Here is a 17,105-nt window from a genome sequence, read left to right as displayed (position 1 = left end):
CCCGGATCCTCAGGGTCCAAGACTCTTAGAGCTGTTGTCACTTGACAGTTTGGTCTGCCCCCAAGTCTCTCTTCTGGTGGGTCCAGGTGGGTCTAAGTCTCTCCCAGTGGGTGCAGGTGGGGCTGTGACTGCAATGGTGGTAGACTCTGAATGGTTTGATGTACTGGGACAGGACTGCTATGTGTAGTCCCCAGGTCAGGAGACTCCAAGGAGAAGATTTTTAATGTTCTTTTAGTTCTTAATGTAATAAGAACTAAATACCATTTTAAATCTGTTGTATATTTGTAACACAATATTGAAAATCCTTTTTAATCTTCCAGCAGCTCTAAATTAATTCATATAACTTTTCATGGTCTGGAAGACTGTATCCTAAGACTCTTATGAATGAAATAAAATTTGTCTTTCTCTGTAACAGTTCTTTCTTCAAAGTCTCATTTTTTCTAGGACTTTTTTTTTCTTGCCCCTCAATTTAAAATTGTCTAACTTGGAACCCCAGGCTCTGTACAGCAGTGCCAGCTCCATTCATTTTTATGAATGCAAAGGGATGTAGATCTCCTTTCTGCTAGCATTGGATACATGCCTCTCTGCTAGGAGCTTTTTCTTTCTCTATTCAGCAAAAATTCTTTTGCTAGTATAAAAGTTTTATACTCCTTCCTGTCTCAGAGGCAAGGGTTCAGACTGCTGTCCAACTCCTACAGAAACACCTGGCTTAATAGTTTCTGTACTGTCATGTGTGATAGACTCTTGTGTTTGCATTGTGACACATTTTCTTCTTACACTTCTGGAGCAAGCAGAAGAGAAGTGAAGATTTTTAGTGGTGCAGTTGCTGAAAATGATAAACTATATTCCTAACCAGAAGCCCCATATTGATTTCCTGGCAAGTTAAGTAACTGCCTATCTTAGAGACAGATTCTATTTCTAAACAATGTAAGTTTAAAATATGTAAGACTGATTATAAACTGCATTTGAATCATACTGTAAAGGTTACTCATTTAAAGACTTCAGGTATTTAAGAAAACATACATTTTATTCTAAGCTATGTTTTTATTTAAAACAGCATTTTCAAAGATGATATGGAAAGGCAATTTAAAATCTTATATTTTGATACCACATAAACACTAAAAGACTATTTTAAATGTAAAATATGGGTTCTGTGTCTTTGTTGTTTTCCACAAAAATTTAGAAACTACATTGCTCAGTACCTAACACCATGCACACCAAACACTGCATTGTGGTACTTGTTCTTGGCAAAATTATAGAATCGTAGATGGCACTGAATATGAAACATTCAATGATGCATGAATGGATCTTACATTAAATTTTTTATACATGCCCATGAATTGAACGTAAAATCTTCACTAAAGGAGATTTGATCTCTTGCTAATGTTTTATTTAACCTATCAGTATTAACAAGAAAATTAAATGTTTAAGTTGAATCTTTGTTAGTAAGACATTTCAGGGAAAAGAAAATGAATCAAATTCATGTCAGGGGATGGAGAGATGGCTTAGTTTTTAAGAGCCCTACCTGCTCTTCCAGCATGACATGTTAGCTCACAACTGTCTGAAAATCTCATCCTAGAGGATCAGATATCCTCTTCTGGCAGATACCCATACACATAAAATAAGCAAAATCTTTAAAAATTCAATTATAAAAAAAAGAGCTTCAAACTTCTTCCTTAAATAACATCAAATCAAGACACCATGAGGAAAAGACAAATTGTCACAAAGGAAAACTTAGAAAGAAATTATCCCTATCAATAATGATAGCATATATTAGCACTATGTGATTACCTTACACCATGTTTAAAAAAAGGACAGTTGAGATCAATTTCCCAAGCAACTATAGAACTGCAATCATGGTTTAACTAAAGACTGGTTTTCCTAGGAAAGAAATAATATGGTATTCATGGATGTAATCAAGAATAAATCATGTAACTTTCTGTAGAAGCATTTCCCCAGTGTTTAGATTCTTTGAACTGTGCTGAGATAGACAATTCTACAAGATATTTTAACTCCAAAGTCTTCCAAAGTCAGTGGCAGTGTCTCTGGATGTGATTATAGTACAGTAGCTCAATTATCTACTGTGTTTTCCCACCAAATGTCAACAAAAGCAGTTGCTACTCACTCTCTTGCTGTTTTATAAGTTTTATAATTGTGATTTCCAAGTGGACATTTTATATGTAATGGTGCTGCCTTACCAAAGGAACACACAGCTCAAGGCTTATTGTTCTGTTACAAGTTTTTGGCAAACAAATGCCAGAAACATGAAATGTTATATATTAAAAAGGTTTTAGATAAAAACAAGTACAAAGTTCAGGTGACTACAAGTAATAATGATGCATGAATGGATCTTAGGAATAAATTTTTATCTGCTGTTTTTATGTGAGCTTACAAAATTTCTCAAGTTGACATGATTCAGCATAGCCACTGTTCTTTTAAATATATAGTTTTAATTTATAGCATTATGTTTTATGTGAGGTAAAATTAATCAACATTTAGGTCCCTTTTTAAAAGCCACTCAAGCTTTTATTTAATAATTTCCAAGACTGTAATACTTTATTTTTTATAAATTTGCTACCAGTTTAGAAACCATCTCTCTTATGCAATGAAGCCTTAGACATTTTTATAACTACCCTAATTTTTCATGGGATTTTGATAAGTTGTTTTGCTGTCTTAGAATATATAGGTGATACCACAGACTATTGCTGTTTCTTGCTTATTTAACATAGCATAATATCCTTTAGGTTCATCTAGATTGTTGAAAGTAAAAGCATTACTTCCTTTAACAAGCCACAGTAATATTTTTTGTGCAATTATATAACATTTTCTTTTTCCTGTTCTTTATTTTCAATGAATTCTCACACCCTTTTCCATAATGTCTACACTAATATACATTATTGATTTGGACCATTGTTTTAAGATGTGCTACGTTTGTTTACACTGTGGACCATTTGTTTAATGATGCAAAGATTTTTGTACACTTTTATGTGGCATTTATTTAACTCTATATAGCTGTGTTACTTTGCCTGTTTAAAACACTGGATGGTCTACTGAAAAGATGACTGGACAGTAGCTAGGCAGGAGACAGAATAGGAGGGACTGGCAGCCATAGAGAATAAATAGGAGAAAAAGAAGAATCCAGAAGCAAGAGAGGTCAAGGGGAAAGATAAGAAGGTACCAGCCAGCCAGTAACATAGCCAAATAGCCACACAGCCATATAGCCACACAGTCAGACATAGAATAAAAAGGAAAGAAAAGGTATACAGAAATAGTGAAAGGTAGAGGCCTAGAGGCAAAATGTAGATGGAATTAGTTAAGAAACACTGGATAGATATTAACCAAGCTAAGGCTGGGCATTTATAAGAAAGAATAAGCTCCCACGTATATTTATTTGGGAGTTGAGTGGCATTGATTTCTACATGTTTTCTTCTCTTTTTTTTTTCTCTACTTATGCAGGCATTCAAAAAGTTTTCAGATGACATATCATGGTCTTTATAAAACAATACCTCTACAATTTTTCTAAGTTATTTGGTGTATTAGTCACTTTTCTATTACTACATAAAATATCTGAGCTAAGTGGTGTAAAAGAAGCAAATTCTACTCTGGTTCACGGTTTAGATGAGGCATATGCTGAAGATGGAATTGTATTTTTATATTTTTGAGACAGGGGTTCTCTGTGTTTCCCTGGTCATCTTGGAACTCAGTGTGACCAGGTTGGCCTCAAACTCTGAGATCCACATGCCTTTGCCACCTGAATGCTGAGATTAAAAGTATGCACCACTTAATCAGTAATGTTGATTTTTGTCTGCACAATTAAAACACTTGCTTTTAATTTTATATGTACATTTCTTATAAAATGTAAAAACTTAATCCAATAATATATTGAAGATATAAGATACTAAGGCCAAAGTCTCTATGATATAGTTTCTGTCATAAATGAAAACATATTATGTTTAAATATACTAAGAACAGCTAATAAAATGTTATGTTCTTTCTATATAAGCATAATCACATGCATAGATATGTAACTGTTCCTTGTAAAGCAGCAAAGGTCTTGGCAGAATTTAAAAACAGCTGAGGAAAGAATTTCAAACTACAAAATATATCAAAGTTATGCACTGGCATGCATCATGGTGGGAAGGTGCTGAATACTTCCACCTTCAAAACTGTAGTAAAATAAATATGTTAACATGGGCCAATGCTATTAAATACTGGGAAAGGTTTACCACACACAGCTTTTTTTTTTTTTACTGTAGCCTAAGTTATGAAGGAGGCCTAGTAAACTAGCATAATATCATATATTTGTAAAAAAAAAATGGAAACAAAAGAAATCAAGGAGCATATAAGTCAAGGTCTAGAAACATTGTCAACAGTGAGACAGCTGTTCCATGTGAAGGAGCTGTACTTTTATCTAATACTACATTTTAATTTTGTTCATTTAGTATTTTCATCTAAATAGTGTCAACATGCATTTGATTCCAGAGAAATGAGAAAGTTTCATCTACTGTGACTTCATTAGGCTTATCATGGTGTGTTTAAAGAAAGGACAGTATAATGAAATAGAATCTCCTAAACAGGCAAACTTTGACTGGGACTACCATGGTGTTGTCAGCTGTATCTCTAAGAAAACCCTCAATCTAGCATCCCAGCTAACATTGAAGTTGAAAATCCAAAAAATGTCATGTATGCTACTTGATGGAGCCAAGCAGCATGACAAGTACAACTAGAATACGACTTGTCTAGGCCTAAGGAAAATCCTGATCTGTGATATATGGCAGCTGAGAGTTGTAACTTCTTGAGTTTTTCCTTTTAATTATTTTAGGTATTAGAGCTCTAACAAATGTGTGATTGATAAAAAAAAATCTTTTCCCATTTTTTAGGCTGCCTCTTTGTCACATTCACAATATCCTTTGCCTTACAGAAGCTTTCTAATTTCATGAGTCTTATTTACTAACTGTTGATCTTAGTGCCAGCATGGTCAGTGTTCTATTCAGAAAGTTGTCTCCTAGGCCAATTCATTGAAGGCTATTCCCCATGTTCTCTTTTATCAAGTTCAGTGTCCAGTTTTAAGTTGAAGGCATTTATCCACTTGGGCTTGAATTTGTGCAGTGATCAAAATGGATCAATTTGCATTCTTCTACATGCCAATATCCAGTTTGACCAGGTCTGTTTGTTAAAGATATTTTCTTTTTTCCATTGTATATTTTGGCTTCTTTGTCAAAAATCAGGTTCCATAGAGGTAATGATTTAGGTCTAGGTCTTCAATTCCATTGATCAACAAGTCTGTTTTCAAGCCAGTACAATGGGGTTTTATTGCTATAGCTTTGTATTACTACTTGAAATCAGAGATGGTATGATCTCCAGCAACTCTTTTATTGTTCAGAATTGTTTTAGCTGTGCTAGACTTTTTGTTTTTCTGTGTGAATTTGAAAACTGTCCTTTCAAGCTCTAATAAGAAATGTGTTAGAATTTTTAATGGGGATTGCATTAAATCTGTAGGTTGCTTTTGGTAGGAAGGCCATTTTTTTTTTACCATGTTTATCCTACTGAGCCATGAGCATGGGAGATCTTTTAATCTTTTGATCTTCAAAGTCTTGAGACTCTTGTCATGCAGGTTTTTCACTTGCTTGGTTAGGTTACAGCAAGATACATTTTAATACTTGAGGTAAATGTGAAGGGTGTAGATTCCATGATTTCTTTCTCAGCCCAATTATTATTTGTGTATAGGAGGGCTACTGATTTTTTCATTAATCTTGTATCCAGCCACTTTGCTAAAAGTGTTTATCAGCTGAAGGAGTCCACTAGTGGAATCCTGGGGTCATTTACATATACTATCATCTGAAAATAATACTTTGACTTCTTCCTTTTCAATCTGTATCCCATTGATCTTCATCCATTGTCTTATTTTTGTAGCTAAAACTTCAATTACTATGATGAATATATATGGAGAGAGGGGACACCCTTTCCTTGTTCCTGATTTTAGTGGAATTGTTTTGATTTTCTCTATTTAGTTTGATGTTGGCTATAGGCTTGATGTAAATTTTCTTTATTATGTTTAAGTATATCCCATGTACCCTTAATCTCTACAGGCTGTTATCATGAAGGGGAATTGCATTTTGCAAAACATGTTTGCAGCATCTAATGAGATGATCATGAGGGTTTTTTTGTTTTAGTTTATTTATATGGTAGATTATATTTACTGATTTTCATGTTGAATACTTTCGGTAGCTTTGGGATGAAGCCTATTTAATCATAGTAAATAATCTTTTTTATGAGTTCTTGGATTCTGTTTCCACGTATTTTATTGAATAATTTTGCATCTGTGTTCATCAGGGAAATTGGTCTGTAATTCTCATTCTTTGTTGAGTCTTTCTATGGTTTGGATATCATAGTTACCTTGGCTTCATAAAAAGATTTTGGTAATGTTCTTTCTGTTTCTCTTTTGTGGAATAATTTGAGGAGGATTTGTATTCAATCTTCTTTGAAAGTCTGGTAGAATTCTACACTGAAACCACCTGGCCCTGTTTATTTTATTTTGTTTGGGAGACTTTTAGTAACTCTGTTTCACTAGTGCTTATAGTTCTATTTAAATTGCTTATCTGCTCTTGATTTAACAATGGTAAGTGGTACATATTGAGAAAATCTATCCTTTTCTTTTAAATTTTCCAATTAGGTAGAATACTGGTTTTTAACATACATTGTTTTTTGAATCTCTGGATTTCCTTTATATCTGTTGTTGTATCCCTTTTTGTTTCTAATTTTTTTAATCTGGATATTCTTTCTCTGCAGTGGTTCATGGGACTGTGGAGCAGTGACAGCTAGTATTTACCATGGCTATGCACTAGATGTTGTTGGAAAGTTGGACTCAGCAAGGCTGACTCACCAGACACTATTCAAGGACCCTGTAACATGAATAAATAAATGACCCAGAGACTGATATTGGGGTTAAAGCTTCAAGCTTGATATCAGAAAAACAAAGCAGCTTGCCACTAGTTTCTTGCCTCTATCTACCTCATGCTGAATGGGATATCTCCACAAGCACTCAACAAGCCTCAGATTGTAAACTTTCCTCAGCATGACTGGAGAATGAATGCCTCTCTGAGACCTTGTTTCTTTCTTATATACATCCCTACTGTTGGGATTAAATTATGCGCTACAATTCTCTTTTAGACTGAATCACTCTTGTGTAGATCTGCGTGGCCATGGACTCACAGAGATCTATCTATCTCTTAATCCTGAGTCCTAGGATTAAAGGTGTATATCACCACCTCCTAGTTTGTGGATGATGGGATTAAAGGTGTATACATGGATTCTATAGCTTGTGGATGACTGTTTTCTGAATCCTCAGGCAAACTTTAATAAGTCATAAACAATATATTGCCACAGAATCCCATGTGGCAAAGCCATGGGATAATTGACTGGATGAATTGTTGTTCCTTTAATTTTCTCAGGTGACACTTCTATGCCTCCCTAACAAGAACAGCTCTGGGATTTTTTTTCACAGCCCTTTGGTGGTGAGTTTATACTTGCTGGGCACACATATAGCTATAGATAGTCAGAAGATGATGCTTAGACTGTATAACTCTGATGAATGGAAATAATGCTGGGATATCTTACATTGTTCTGGGAACCCTCACCAACTTAGTGTTAAATGCATAGCCACTTACTCACTTGCTGAACATTGTGATATTCCCTGCCTGAGATAAACTATGTGACTTTTGAATATGTGTCTGGCCCTGAAAAGCAATCTATAATTGTCCAGAGTTTGGCTATGGGACAGGAGAGCCAGAGGAGAAGGCAGCAAGGCAGAGAACAAGAAGGCAGAGGCAGAAGAGGCAGCATGGATGTAGGGAGGCAGAAAGGCAGAGGTAGAGATAGTGGCGATGCAGAGGAAGAAAGCAGCAAAGGCAGGAGAGAGAGAGAGAGAGAGAGAGAGAGAGAGAGAGAGAGAGAGAGAGAAGAAAAGAAGAAAGAGAAGGATGTAGAACTACTTATGGAGAACATTGGGAGGGGAGATAGATTTCTCAAAAAGTATTTTTCAAGATAAAGTGAAGATAATGTTACTATCAGAAAGTATCTGTTTTCTTATTTTCCCCCTCAGATAGAAAAGTCTATTCCTCACTGCATTCGTGGACTTTTTTTTTACATACCCTAGTGCTGAGTGGGGACTGAACTCTCATAGCTACATTTCTCTGCCTTTGGGTTAATATTGATAAGGGTTTGTGAATATCATTGATTTTCTTAAAGAACTCAATCTTTGTTTCATTGATTTTTTGTTTGTTTTTCTTTCATTCTATATTATTGATTTTAGCTCTGAGTTTTATTATTTCTTGCCATCTATTCCTTTCAGTTAGAATTATTGTTTTTATTTTAGACCTGCCTATCTTTCTGTTCATTTGCTGAACAGTGCTTTATTCATCAACCAATAAGAGAAACATATTTACAGAATGACATCTCCCATCAATACAGGTAAACTGCCGGTGCTGGAAGAAAGCAGGTGCTAGAAGTGTGATGTTAAATTACAGTATGAATTCTCTCAAATTTTATGAGAGTTGGATATTGAATTCTCCCGCTATTACTATGTGAGAGTAAATATGTGATTTAAGATGTAGTAGTGCTTATTTTATAAAAATGGGTGTCTTAATATATGCGGCATAAACATTAAGAATAGAAATGTCATCATAGTGATTTTTCCTTTGATGAATAGCGAATTTCCTTTCCCATGTCTTTAAATTAATTTTGATTTGAAGTCTATTCTGTGAGGCTACACCACCTTGATTCTTAAGTACGTTTGCTCATAATAACTTTTTCTAAAACTTTACCCTGAGGTAATGTCTATTCTTGATATTGAATTATGTTTCTTATATGCAACAAAAGGATGGGACTTGTTTTCACACACATTCTGTTAATTTATGTCTTTTTATTTACAAATTGAAATTAGACACACCACTGACCAATGATTGTTAATTAATATTACTTTGTTGTTTGTGTTGTTGTTGGTGGTGGTGGTAGTGGTGTGTGGGCATGTGGGTATGTGTCTGGATACTTCTTTTGTTTTTTGCTGCTGTGAGGCCATTTATTGCCTGTGATTTCAAGTTAACCTCCTTGGTTGTATGCTTTCTTCTAGCACCTGCAGTTTACCTGTATTGATGGGAGATGTCATTCTGTAAATATGTTTCTCTTATTGGTTGATGAATAAAGCACTGTTCAGCAAATGAACCAGAAAAATAGTCAGGACTAGGAGATGAGGAAGATACCAGTAGGTATAGTCAGAGTGCAGTCATCATGTGATTTCCTCAAAGAGAGGACTAGAGTGAGGCATTTTCTGGTAAGAGAAGACCATGTAGAAATATTTAGGTTAATAGTTATGGGTTAATAATTAAGACTGAGCTAGCCAATAAGAAGCCCTAGTCACTGGCCAACAGTTTCATAATTAATATAAGTATCTGAGTGTTCATTTGGGGCTGACACGGTTGTGGGACCAGACTGGTAGGCAGAATACTCATAACACTGTATTTTTATAGAGATATTTTTAGGGTTAGGCTTATGGTTATGGTTATAGTTAGGGTAAGGCTTGGAATTATGGTAGGCGGAAGGAAGACCAAAGGGACATGGTCTGTTTCAGTGAGAGGAACAACTCTGAGAATAGGACGTGGGGAACAGAGAGGGTAGAGAAGCCCTGAAGACAGCCTTCCTGGTCATCTGGCAGGCTTGGCCCAAGGTTGAGTAGGACATGTCTTCCCTAGTTAGGATCTGAAACACAGCAACAATTAGGTAGAGAAGCCTTGGTTAGGTGTCAGTATGATTGTCTGTGTGAACCAAGGAGGTGTGAATGTGTATGTGTGTGGGGGTGTTATACCTGGTGTTTTGTTGAAGCACTAGGGAAGATCCTGAGAATCGGATCTAAGGAAACAACAAAAAGTTCTTTGTCAATAAAAACATAGAAATTCATCAGTAGCTTATAGGTGAGTTGTTATATAAAAGGTTTATTCAGAAAGAATTACTTATCTTATGTTCTGTATCCTTCCTTGTCACAGAGATACCTTGCAAAGCAATTTTCTTCATTTGTCTTAGTTTCATGTAAAATAGACTTGTAGAAAAGAGAAAAGGATTTATGCAGCAATAAATTCAAATAAATCACAGAATTTATATTATTTTACTGTTTTGATTATATTTTTGTTAGTTCTAAGATTATGACCATGTAAATAGAGTTCTTAATTGGCCTAGATAATAAAATGTTGAAGTCAGATATAGAGGAAAATGCTGAGAGGACACATAGAAGGAATAAGCCACAGCACACCTTACCTCCTTGGAGTCTCAACAGAAAAAAGAGTGATTTCCTGTTTCTTCCTGCATATATATCCTGTTTCCGCCCAGCTACCTCATTTCCTGTCCACCTGTATAGACCTCCAGATAGGCAGGCAAGCTCCATTCTCTAACCCCCACACAAACTTTACTAGTTCAACAAGATATCACCACATGATAGTCACTGACAAGCCTATATGTTGCTGTACAAATGTCTGAAGGAGTAAGTACCTTTTTTTTTTTTTTGAAGAAATTGCTTTGATATTTGATCAACCCACTTAACCATCCTCCTTGATTTAGCTAAATATTTTTCTAGGATATCTGATCAAGTCACAATTCCCAACCTCCCAGCCTCATAAAGCTCTGTCCATCTAGCTTATTTGTGCTTCAAAATAATTTAACTGACAGTCTTCCTGGCCATCTGCCATATCACTGTCTATCATCAGGTTTCCCTAACTCCAGAACTGACTGCATCCTCTTCACTTAGAAGAAACAATCACAAGACCTTCCACTTGCTGATGCAGGTCTGCATTGTTCAACTAAACTTTTATTTTGTTATTACAAATTTTACCATTTGCCTAATTTTTCCCCTTATTTTTATTATTAACTCAAGTTAGGGAACAGGCTTGTTTCACATGTAAGTCCCCTCTCCCTCTCCTTCCCCTCACCCCTATCCCTCCTCCCCCACCTCCAACCTAACTCCCACACCATCCACCGGCCACTCCCCAGGCAGGGTAGGGCCCCCAACAGGAGCTCCACAAAGTCCACCAAATCTTCCTGTACTGGGCCTAGTCCCCTCCCCATGTGTCCAGAGACAGAGCACATCCCTTCACATGGGATGGGCTCTCAAAGTCCCCCCCACACACCAAGGAAAAATGCCAGTCCACCTCCGGAGGCTCCCCGGAGTGCAGGGGCCTCCCCATTGGCATCCATGATCAGGGGGCTGGATCATTCCAGCACTAGCCTCCCAGACAGCATCTGGGGTCGATATGCTTTCCCCTTTTCAGGCCAACTGTTTCTGTGGGTTTCTCCAACCTGGTACAGACCCCTTCGATCTTCATTCCTCCCTCTCTTCAACTAGGTTCCAGATTTCAGCTCAGTGTATTTCTGTGGATGTCTGTCTCTGCTTCCATCAGCCACTGGATGAGGGCTCTAGGATGGCATAAAGAGTAGTCATCAATCTCATTCTAGGGGAAGGGCTTCTAGGCTATCCTCTCCTCCACTGCCCGGACTGTCAGATCATGTCATCCTTGTAGGTCTCTGGAGATCTCCCTAGTTCCAGATCTCTTCTCAGACCTATGGTGGCTCCCTCTGATATGGTATCTCTCATCCTGCTCTCTCTTCTCTATTCTTCCCCCCATTTGCCTAATTTTTATTAATGGTTTCCATCTATATCAAAATAGAACTTCTAAGCTCCAATTTTCTGCTAACTCTAACTCTGGACTCAGTTTCTCTTGTCACAGATTTTCATGACAACAATCCATTGCTTAAGTGTCTTGAAGTATAGTTTCTCTATTATCCTCATTCTTATGCACAGCAGAAGTCAGGATCAATTTTCATTGTGTTTGACTCAAGAAATTCTGCTTTGAATTGGTGATTGCTTATGTGAACTCTCAATCCACAATGTCCTTTGGACACCTTTTTTAATTTTGAATAGGTATCTCTAACCTGACACCGACTAACAAAGCTCTAGTTCTGATTTTCTTGTCACTTAATTCTCATCCTTCAGTCGGGACTGTCTTCTTGCCTACCCTGAAGCCAAACTTTATACGGTGTCCTTCATCATTTATTTTTCTCATATGCATGAAGTTCTCAATAAGAGTTGTCAGCTATAATTCAAACATGCCCTCTGCATCTTTCTACCTCTTTCCGTCACTGATTTCTTCACCCTGATGCTAGCTGAAACCAATTATCATAGTAGCCCATGCTACACAAATAGTGTCCTTGATTCTCTGATTCCAATTCTACTTATTTACCCTATTAGATCCTGAATAGTCTCATTCTTTTAATGGACATCAAACTATTCACTTACCCAAGATAAAAGTCTAATATGTAATCTATATCCATTGACTTGGACAACAAGCCTGTTAGAGATCAACTTCTGCCTACTGTTAGACATCTTTCTTTGCTACAACTCAATTTGATTATGAGCTTCTGTTTCTTCTTTGTTAGTAGAAAGTTCTGAGATTTAATTTGGCCATCTTTGATTGTCTATCTACAGTGCAGCTGCTTAAGTAACTATGTATTATCTTCACCATCCCTACTAATACCTCAGTTTTAATTTTCTACTCCTCTGTTGCTATAAACATGATGTATATTCCAACAATTTGGCAAGGGGAGGTACTTTATCCCAGTGTCTTGAATAGTTTCTGGTAATAATGAGCACAATAAAAAATGAAAACCATATTTCAATACATACATGCATGAACTTGGAATTCTCCAGAAATAGGAGTCTGAAATCCCAAAGTAATGAATCTTACTCCTGTCAGATGGCTAAAACCAAAAACACCAATGACAGTTTATGCTGGAGAGGATGTGGAGAAAGGGGAACACTCCTCAACTGCTGGTGGGAGTGCCAACTTGTACAGCCACTTTGGAAATCAGTATGGAGACTCCTCAAAAAATGGGAATCAGTCTACCACAAGATCCAGCAATTCCACTCTTAGGCATATACCCAAAAGAAGCATATTTATACAACAAGGACATATGTTCAAGGATGTTCATAGCAGCACTACTTGTAATAGCAAGAAACTGGAAGCAGCCTAGATGCCCCTCAACTGAAGAATGTATAGAGAAAATGTGGTACATTTACACAATGGAGTACTACACAGCGGGGGAAAAAAAAAACAATTGAATCTTGAAATTTGCAGGAAAATGGATGGATCTAGAAGAAACCATTCTGAGCGAGGTAACCCAATCGCAAAAAGACAAACATGACATGTACTCACTCATATGCGGATTTTAGACATAGAATAAGGATTACCAGCCTACAATCCACACTGCCAAAGAAGCTAATAAACAAGGAGGTGCCTAAGAGAGACATACATGGTCCCCTAGAGAAGGGGAGAGGTTCAAGATCTGCTGGGCAAAATGGGAGAATGGGAAGAGGGGGGAGGGAGCTAGGAGAATGAGAAGGGGAGAAGAAGAGGGATGCCGAGTACATGAGGGAGCAGAAAGTATGAGTCAGGGGAAGAATACATGATAACAAAAATGGAGACATCATAATAGAGAGAGACATTTTTGGTTTACAGAGAAATCAGGAACTAGGAAAATGTCTGGAGATGACACCAGCTAACTATCTCAGCAATGGAGGAGAGGCTACCTTAAATGCCCTCCCCTGATTATGAGATTGATGACTGACTTATATGCCATCCTATAGCTTTCATCCAGCAGCTGGTGGAAGTAGAAGCAGACAGCCATAACTAATCACCGAACTGAACTGGAACCCAGATGCAGAGAAGGACCAGTGAAGAGGACAGAGGTCTAGACCAGGCTGGTGAAACCCACAGAAACAGCTGACCTGAACATCTGGGAACTCTTGCTCCCTGGTCTGATAACTGGAATACCAGCATGGGACTGATCCATACCCCAGGAACATCGGTTTCTGTGAGGAAACCTCAGAAATCTATGGGACCTCCTGTAGAAGCCCAGTATTTAGCCCTAGCATAGGTGTGGACTTTGGAAGCCCATTCCATATAGAGGAAAATTCCCTGAACCAAGACACTCAGGTGTGGGCCTAGGCCCTATCCCAAAGGATACAAAAGACTCTGATGACACCCTATGGAAGGCCTCACCATCAAGGGGGAGCAGAAAAGATATGTGATAGATAAGATTTTAGTTGGGGGGGTGGTAGAGGTGGACAGGTGGGAGAAGGGAACTGGGACTGTCATGTAAAACAATCCTGTTTCTAATTCAAATTAAAAAGTTGGAAAAAAAACATGAAAAGTGAAAAACAAAGTACATCTTAATTGGTACCAATTTAACAGGTAAAATATTTTGTTTAAATCTAAATTCAAGTAGTAATTTTTTATTAAATTTTTATTCATAGGAAGTCATTGTTTGTACTAAAAATGCAATGCCACACTATTGTCTGGGTAAGATTTATGTAGTTAGAGGAGAAAACACAAATATGACCTCTGTATGACTTACTTCATTTACATAAGTATTGTAGACCATTGGTATAATGGCAGCTATCATATGAGATATCAGCCCTCTTTGAATAAAAATGCTTTGTCTCATAGTGTATTTTCACCAAATAACTTTCTCCCCTGTGTTAATGCACTTAGTTTTTTCAAGGCCATTTTTATCTCTTCTTGTAGTTTAATTTTGGCATTGTTGTGCCTTATATTGGCTTTTTTCCTGTTATTTAGTAAATTACAACATGTTTCTCCTCTTCTAAAGTTAATTATAGGAAATAAATGAAAAACCTCCCCAGTATTCCACTAAACACTATTTCTAAAAAATGAATTTCCAGATCCCCAACTAATAAAACCTAATGATGTTTGACTATTGTTATTGAAGTGATATCTAATAGGATAATTGTTGTTGCATGTTCTCATTGTACTTGGCAGTGAGTGTAATCAGATTTGAAATACATATTTAACCCAATGAGGCCATTGATGGCTTTCTTTGACATGTGGTGCATTATAGAAAATCCAGGTCTTCCAGGAAAACAGGTGTTGAACAGATAGATTATGCAGAAAAGCAAGAACAACATCCAGCCCTCCTGCATGCTGTTGTCCAAGGAAAACTAATGTTAGTAATAAATTAACCAAAGTCATTCATATGCCCAGAATCTCCCTGTCTCCTTGCAATATAAGACCTCCCACAGAAACCTTTTAGAGCAGACACCTTGCTTTGTCTGGCAGGCCATAATCTTAGCTTTAGACAACACGGTGTTACATGCTGCTACTAAAGGCTCTTTTGATTTAAAGGGGCAATTTATTTTGTGTCCCTCTTAAAGAGTACCTATCCTTTCCCTCTGGAAACACTAGGAGGAGTAGAGAATACATTGTTCCTGGAGTAGCACACATGAGACAAGGCTGCCACTAAGCCCTGTCAGCCACTGATTCACCAGAAGTATGTGTAACAAGGCAAGTGACCAAGGATAAGATGGCAGCATAGTGGAAACTTGTTTATGTGAGGAAGACATTAAACAGAAAAACAAATGTGGTTCACATATTCCATGTTGGCTTCTGACTTGGTGCAGAAATGGAATAATGATTAGGATTTGCTGAGGGTACCAAGTTGGCATTTCTAATGCTAGAGGAACCAAACAGGAATGGGAACAAATGATACCTGTGTGTGAAAGAGGAATTCTTGGGAATCCAAAAATTTTGAACTGGTGGGTGGGAACAATCAGATAATAAAGAGAGACAGACTGTGATAGCAGTGACAGAAGATAATCTTAAGATTTGTCCTTCTTGAATTTTTTGATTTGTCTTTTCTTCCATCTCATGTAATTTTTTGCTTGTTTTTTTTTTTTTTCTATTTCTTTAAGGGATTTTCTTGTTTCCTCTTTAAAGGACTCTATCATCTTCCTAAGATAATTTTTGAAGTCCATCTCTTCTTCATCTTCTGTGTTGGGCTTTTCAGATCTTGCTGGTGTGGAGTCCCTAGATTTTGGAGGTGTCATATTGGTTTTTCTGTTGTTGAGTGTGTTCTTACTATGTCTTCTTCCCATCCCTTCTTCCAGTGAGTGCAGATGGGTCTCTTTCTCTCTCTCAGGTGGCTGATCAAGGGCTTAGCCTCTGGTGGCAACGGGATGGCAGAGGGTGTTGGGTAGACAGGGGTGTGTCTGGACTCATTGTTGGCCTTCAGGTCTGGGCAGGTCCACTCTTGTTGGGGGGGGTTCAAGCAGAAGCAAGCAGGGGTTGATGTGGGATTTTGGGGGGTCAGAGCAGCGCCCAGACTCACCTGAGATTTGGGCGTCTGCAGAGGACAGAGGGTAGAGTTGTTCTTCTTATGCTCAAAAAAATAATCATTTATATTTCTTGAGAAGATAGTCAACAACCTTTAGTGAAAAGTTTACTTGTTACAACCAAATAAATTTTTATAAAATTTCTTATACATATCAAGGCAATAGATATGAATAATGTGAATATTATTCCTATGTAATTTCCTTGACTCCATAATTCTTATTTTTTTGGTTTGTTTTTTTAAGACAGGGTTTTTCTATATTGTTTTGTAGACTGTCCTGGAACTCGATCTGCAGACCAGGCTGGCCTCAAACTCACAGAGATCTGTCTGCCTCTGCCTCCCCAGTGCTGATATTAAATGCCCAAACTGGACTCCATAATTCTTTTAGAACAAACATCCTGTTATTTCAGTGTTATTTTTGATGTCATGTAAGATAAATAAATAAATAAATAAAGGCTAGTAATTGGTGACATAATCTCAGTGAGGAAAAGATAATATAGGTTCACTGTAGTTGTATGCTATATAGACCATTGTCTTTTATAGCATAGAGACATGTGAGATCAGTATAGATGCTGTTTAAAAATTGCTACCTTAAAGCTAGGCTGCAGAAATCACAAAATTTTTTTGCCTGTCTAAATCAATCATTTGAATGTCATGACTCATGAACTTATCAGGCGATACATCAAGAGGCTTCTATTACTAACACCTCTCAGAAATCATTACTGTAGCCTTAGTGCCTGAAACTGAAAGTTATTATATCTAAAAACATTTTTGAATTAATTAAATAAATCACTGATACACAGTTTGCATTTAATATAAGTGAGCTATTAACTGCATTGTTAATATTGCCTTAGTTTAGGTAAGCAAATTGCAATTCTTCA

The sequence above is a fragment of the Cricetulus griseus genome, assembly GCF_003668045.3.
Source record: "Cricetulus griseus strain 17A/GY chromosome 1 unlocalized genomic scaffold, alternate assembly CriGri-PICRH-1.0 chr1_1, whole genome shotgun sequence".
In the NCBI taxonomy this organism is placed as follows: Eukaryota; Metazoa; Chordata; class Mammalia; order Rodentia; family Cricetidae; genus Cricetulus; species Cricetulus griseus.
The sequence above is the reverse complement of the archived record's forward strand: the minus strand, read 5'-3'. Positions refer to the sequence as shown.